Below are 7,103 nucleotides of genomic sequence, written 5' to 3' on the forward strand. Positions count from 1 at the left end.
CGGTGGGAAATTAAGCCTGTTCATGGAGTTAATGCCATTAACAACTGGGGGTGAATTTATTGATGGCACCAAGGTTTCGCTGTTGACAAATTGTAAGGCACAAAGAAAAAAATAAATGCATGTGGGTTGGAGAGCGGGAGAGAATGACTGCCAATTAAGAGGAATTTCAAACAGCATCAATTCTTGGGGAGAATTTGATTTTTCTTTCGTTCTTTCGAGAAATGTGCTATTCTGAAAGGTCAGGCTTCCCACTGAATTAATGCAGTGCCCATGTATAAGGTCCGTGATGTCTAATGAGCATTTTGTGTGGCTCCATTAAAGCATCTTTATGCAAAGGACAAAGAATATTGTTTGCTTGATCCTGGTCTGTAGGTAGTAGGGGAAAAGGTTCTGCTATTAATATTTTGATTACTTCTGCAGCCTACATCCTAGCAGTATAGTTTGATGATAATACAGGTATATCAGGATTTTTCAGTTCTTAGTGGCAGGGAACATATCAGCTAAAAAAAGGACCCGCAGGGAATTTGCTTCTCTCCATTACAGAGCAAACACTTTGCTCCAAGTGACAATTGTCCTGGGACTACAGAACCAAAAGGAAGCATTAAGTGTCTTCATCCAAGCGACAAAGGAAAGCAGTTCATAAAATTACCCAGCTAGAGGATACTGGGAGTTGTTGTCCAAAATATTTTTTACTATAGTACTGATGAATTGTGTGAAGGCCCTTCCACACAGCAATATAATCCAGAATATCAAGGCAGATAATACACAGTATCTGCTTTGACCTAGGTTATCTGAGTCCACATTGCTATATAATCCAGTTCAATGTGGATTTTATGCAGCTGTGTGAAAGAGGCGCATGTGTGAATGATACCATCTAATATATGCTATCTTGGAATAACCAATGCTTTGGATATGCAATTGTCCCTTGGTAGCTTTGGGGAATGGTTCCAGGATCCCCTACGGATACTAAGGATGATATTACATTAGAGTTCTAAAGCCAAGGTCCCTATTTCCCAATCACTTGGTTTGCTCTTGCAGAATTCTGGGAAATGTAGTTTAGGACAGAGACTTTGGAAGTCTCAGCCAGAGAGTGCCTTGACTTCCCTACAGTACATTTCCCAGAATTCTGTAGGAGCAATTAGGAAATGCAAGCTTGTGCTTTACAACTCTTATGTGATATCAACTTCAAACCAAGAAGGCCCAAGTTCCTATTACTTTCCTAAATATTACTTGCCTTTTCTAATGAATCATGGCTTCTCATGATATAGCCAAATTATGACAGTCTCAGGGTGCTTCTACACTGTAGAATTAATGTAATTTGATAAAACTTTACCCTCTATGGCTCAATGCTGTGGAGGTGTAGTTTTACAAGGTTTTAGCCTTCTCTGCCAAAACATTGCTGGTGTCTCATCAAACTACAAATTCCAGGATTCCAGATATTTGAGCCCTAGTAGTTGAACTGGCATTGAACTGTATTAATTCTCTTGTGTAAATGCATCTTCTGTTTAGTTGTCTAGGGCTCCTTCCACACTCATAGACTCATATAATTAGTTCAATGCAGATAGTGTGGATTATCTGCTTTGATAATCTGGATTATATGGCAGTGTAGAAGGGGTCTTGGTTTCAAGAGAGAGTTCAGCTTTGATTTGCTCTGGGGTCCATTTATTTATCTTTTTAGCAGTGTATTGTTACCAATCTATTGCTGATGTGCCTTCATTCATATCACCTTTCTCTGAGTTTAATCCTGCTTTACTTTCTTCAGCCCAGCCTCCCTTAAAGTATTATTGTGAAGGCAAAATGAAGAGGGAAAGTTCATATATGCACTTGAAATTTTTATAGGAAAGGAGGGATATTACAAATATGGTTGGTGCAAAAATGAGACTAACCTTTGATGGTTCTTTTTAGATTTCAGAATCTCTCCCCAGAAAATCCAGAACAGCTCCTTCTCTGCTATACTTCCATTGGACAGGGTGGGTCTACACTATAGAATTAATGCATTTTAACACTGCTTTAACTGCCACAGTTCAGTGCTGTGTAATCATTGGAGTTGTAGTTTGGTGAGGCACAAGCTCTGTATGGCAGCAAAGGCTAAAATTTTGTAAAACCCCAACTACCATGATTCCATGGTCTGGAGAAATTACATTTATTTTTAGATAAGCCTTTGAAGTATGAATTGATTGTATTTTCATGAGCCATTCAAGATTGTTCCGATTTCTGTTTACTCTTTTCTCTTTGGGGGTGATTATTTTGTATTTTATAGGCAGGGTTCTAACCTGGATAAGTGTAAAATCAGAGCTTGGAAAAGTTATTTTTGGACTGGAGAATCTAAGTAATTTTGAGAGCTGTAATCCAGAAAGTAGCCTTGCCAAGCTCTATAAAGAAGTATGACTTGCAGAGAACTTTATCCTGAAAAGAAGCATTTTACATTTAAAAAATATGTCTCGTTGCAGTAGGAAAATGTAGGTGAGATATAAATGTATAAAAAATGACAAGCTGGAAAACTCACATTAGGTTGTGGACTGCAGCCAACAAAGAAATGTCACCTGTGACTGGCGAGAACATCTCTACTAACAAAGCCATTGCAAACCTCCCCCACCTTTTCATTTCAGAGAAATGGACGTTATCAGGTGAACAATTCAGTGCGTGTTATGATGGTATTTCTGATTAGCTTTGTTAAGCACACGTCGAAGGACTGCAGTGTATGGGGCACTTCAGGGCTGCTGGTTTTAATTGCCGCTCAGCAATAACGATCCGTAAAAGATGAAGAGAAAGCCCTGCATCTTGAATTCCATTTGTGCAGCTGATGGAAGGCTGCAAAAAGTGAGAATATATTCTATTAGCTTTAGGATGATTTGATCTTTGAAAAACCCATACCTCTATCTGTATCAGGTGCAAGTAATTGCCAGTTTGCCAATTTTAAAATGTTTTATTTTTCTGGCTGCATATACCTACCAGCTCACAGACATACGGAAATCTTGCCACATTTTTGGACATCCTTTAGGTTGTTTTAGACCAAGGAGAGGACTTCTCTGAAATGGAAAGTCAATGATGAATCAACTTCCAGTCATCTGATTTCCTATGCCAAAAAGCAGACATAAAATGACTTGGAGGCAGAATGTAATAAAACTGGTCCCACATTATTCATGAGGCATTAGGAATATTATTTTTTTGCAAAAAGGGGTTTTATTGGGAAGTATTGCTTTATCCTTTAACTGCCTCAATTAATCCTCTGTCGTCCTACTTTTCCAGCTGGTTTCAAAATGTCATGGTTGTTGCACTAAAGCCTTGAACCACCTTTTCTACCATACACCACACTTTATCCAAATAGTCTAGTAAGATAAAGTTTATTAAAAGATGAATATATAAAGAAATCAGTAACTTTATAAAGAAGCATCAAAGTTCAAAAAGTTATTCCAAAATAATCCCAGAAAGTCAAAATCCATTTGTAGCACAGTCTTGATAACTAATCCATAAACTTGATCGCAGGACTCCAAGGCAGGCAGCTTAATCCACATAGGAACTAGAAACAGAAACAAACGTGAAAACATGAACCAAAACCTAAGAACAGGAACAGAGAGCTGTTTTCCCCTCAAATTCAGCATTGTTCTCACAAAAAATTGTACCAGCAGAAATCACTTAAAAGGCCTCAATCCCTCCCATTACATCATTTCTCATAAACCTGCTTTAACTCTCCTTATCTCTAAGCTACTGAGAAAAGCGAGTCTGTCTCTGTTGTACACTCTGCTTCTGAAGTTCCAGGTGCCATGATCTGGACAAACATTTCTCTCCCAAATTTCTCTCAGCCTGCACTTCTGGCAGGTTCTCATGAGAACCGATATCTTTTCCTCCAGTCTCATGGGAACTGCCAGGAGACTTCCAAACAGCTCTCTTCAGGCCTCTGGGCATTCAGGTTCTATCCCAACATCCCCTTCCTCATCTTCTGAGCACTCAGAATCTGACCATGCTACCACATTGGCTTATCTCTTTTCCTCTCACTTTACCTCTTTCACCCCAGCTTGTATGAATTGCTGCACATCAAGTATGTACTGACACTATAGAATTAATGCAGTTTGACATCACTTTAACTGCTGTGGCTGAATGCTATGTAATCATTTAATTTGTAGTTTAATGAGGCACTAACACTTTGGCAGAGAAGGCTAAAGACCTTGTAAAACTACACTCCTCTACAGCATTGAGCCATGACTGTTAATGTGGTGTCAAACTGCATTAGTTCTACAATAGATGCACCTTGAGTTCAAAAACCAAATCCATTAAATTAACACAGCAGAAGGAAGAGGAAAGGAGAGGAAAGAAGCATGCTCTTACCACTAGGCTCAGGCAAAAGCAATTTGCTGCAACCTCTCCTAGCTTATCTGTACTTCTTCTTTCATAGATATCCACATCTTGACCCCATGCTCTGCTGTTGATGAGACTCATGAATACCAGTTGTTATCTGTGAAATGCTGGAAGGGTATCTATCGTGTTTCCCTGAAAATAAGACAGTGTCTTATATTAATTTTTGCTCCCAAAGATGCGCTAGGTCATATTTTCAGGGGATGTCTTATTTTTCCATGAAGAAGAATTCACATTTATTGTTGAACAAAAAAATGAACATTTATTATATACTGTACATTAGTTGTCATCACAAACCAGCATAACCAGACAAACTGTGAATCCTATCAAGAATTTCTTGTTACTACCAATATTTCCATGTACAACACTCTATGGTATGTACATTTACCAACCCTGCTTGCTCTGGTGTTCTGTTTGGCGGGCATGCTTCCAAACAAAAACTTTGCTAGGTCTTACTTTCAGGGGAGGCCTTATATTTAGCAATTCAGCAAAACCTCTACTAGGTCTTATTTTCTGGGGATGTCTTATTATAGGGGAAACAGGGTATGTAGTTAGTAGCTGCATTTCCCCCACTATTGATGGAGAAGACAAATACTACTAGCCAGCACCCCTCATTGCTGGGGAAACGGGAACAGCCCCTTCCTGTGAAAGTGAAATTACCTTACAAATAAAGAAACTGTTTTTTTTTTTTACATCAGAGAACACCTGTCTGGAAATGTCTACACCAAGTATGGGCAAACTTCGGTCCTCCAGGTGTTTTGGATTTCAACACGTACAATTCCTAATAGTCTACCGGCTGTTAGGAATTGTGGGTGTTGAAGTCCAAAACACCTGGAGGGCCAAAGTTGGCCCTTGCCTGCTCTACACTTCTATCACAACCTTTGGTCAACCTCCACTGGATTTTGGCCATGGAATCAAATTGGAAGACCTAGAGAGGTGTTTTTTTCTATAATATTCTTGGTTCTCCAGCATGACTAGATGAAGCTGTCCAAAATTTTATACTGGAAGACCTAGGAGATGCTTAGGGAGAACATTTTAAAATCAAATCCACGAATAATCAAATTCAGAAAGATTCAAACTGAAAATGTGGATGGATGGCTATATGCAAGTGAACACAATCAGCAAACAGTTTCCCAGATATGATTATTGCTTTCTGAAAACATCATTCCATGACTGGCTGTCTGTTGAACATAGTGCTAGGTTGGTACTTAAAAACAGCTAATTGTGAAAAGTCCTCTCTTTGTTTTCAGAAGCAGCTATCCATGGAGAATGCAGGAGGCACCAGGGCTGGGTTGAAACCAAGGCCTCCCTGAACTGGTGGCACAAAAAGCACCTTTCTTTGGATCCCTGCTGATATTTTTGTTCCTTGTGGAATAAGAGGAGAACCAACCTGCCTGAAGGATTCGCCAGAAGGTTCCGAACGCATCCATCTGTGGCATTTTGTGTTGTTGTTTAAAAGAAGAATCCGCCTGGCGAAAACCTGACGACATGTTTCATCTTGTCTGGATGCTGGCTATCAGAGGATGGCATTTCAGAAGACAGGCACCCTCCCTCCGCCCGTCTTCGTTGAAGAGAACTTGCGGAGTATGCCCAGTTCTTTTACCATCTGTTTATATTCACAGCCACCTCTTCAGATTGTGCCAAAGTTCTTGGGGCTTTCAGATAGCAATCTGCTTGGAGGCAGAAACGGGAGGGGGTATATTCATATGCGCAGCACTCTCTCTGTGGGCAGGTTCATGCATACATGTGTGTTGCGCTTGTCTCTCTTCCCCTTCATAGCTATACTCCCAGCAATTGTCATCTGAATAAGTGAACTGTAGCATTAGATCATTGGGATCACATTCACCAGGGTGTTTTTGACAAAATTGTTACTAGGTGTCCATTTTTTCATTGGAATGGTTCATTAGTGGAAGTTTCTTTGTTATGTATCATCCTGATCCAGGTGGATTATCCCTTATCTGAAATGGTTGGGACCAGAAAGGTTTTGGATTTGGGATTTTTAAAAACACTGGACTACCTGTATTTGCATATACATACATTATGAGATATCTTGGGGATGGGTCCCAGGTCTAAGCATGGACTTCATTTATGTTTCATACACAGTGTATACACGTAAGTAATTTTAGAAATACAGTAGAGTCTCACTTATCCAAGCTAAATGGGCCAGCAGAACTTTGGATAAGCAAATATCTTGGATAATAAGGAGGGATTAAGGAAAAGCCTATTAAACATCAAATTAGGTTATGATTTTACAAATTAAGCACCAAAACATCATTTTATACAACAAATTTGACAGAAAAAGTAGTTCAATACGCAGTAATGTTATGTTGTAATTACTGTATTTACGAATTTAGCACCAAAATATCACGATATATTGAAAACATTGACTACAAAAATGGCTTGGATAATCCAGAAGCTTGGATAAGCGAGGCTAGGATAAGCGAGACTCTACTGTAGTATTTTTAATGATTCAGTGCACAAAACAAATATTGTGTGCACTGAATCATCAAAAAAACAGAAGTGTTAATATTTCAACAAAATTTCAGGGTTTTTTTTGAATAAGAGCCTGTAAATACATATTTGGAACTGTATTTACACACATTGGCTGAGACCCTGCATCAAAGAGGTATGGTGAATAACCTTGCAACTGTGACGATTACTATTTGTATCCCATCCTTTCCCCCAAAATTGGAACCCAAGATGGCTCACAGTTTTAAAAAACTCAACACAGCTAAAACCATGCAAAAATT

The 7,103-nt window shown here is 39.1% G+C and overlaps 1 long non-coding RNA gene across 1 annotated transcript; it reads right to left on the reverse strand.

Annotated features, from left to right (window-relative positions):
- Nucleotides 1–2,873: 2,873 nt before the first annotated feature.
- LOC134299541 (uncharacterized) lies at nt 2,874–6,159 on the reverse strand. Its single transcript, XR_010006760.1, has 3 exons — nt 5,744–6,159; nt 4,327–4,488; nt 2,874–3,520 (listed from the first exon to the last, which is right to left on the reverse strand). It is a non-coding gene; the product is annotated as an uncharacterized LOC134299541 (long non-coding RNA).
- Between the last annotated feature and the right edge of the window lie 944 nt (nt 6,160–7,103).

Source organism: Anolis carolinensis, chromosome 5 (assembly GCF_035594765.1).
Source record: "Anolis carolinensis isolate JA03-04 chromosome 5, rAnoCar3.1.pri, whole genome shotgun sequence".
Classification (NCBI taxonomy): Eukaryota; Metazoa; Chordata; class Lepidosauria; order Squamata; family Dactyloidae; genus Anolis; species Anolis carolinensis.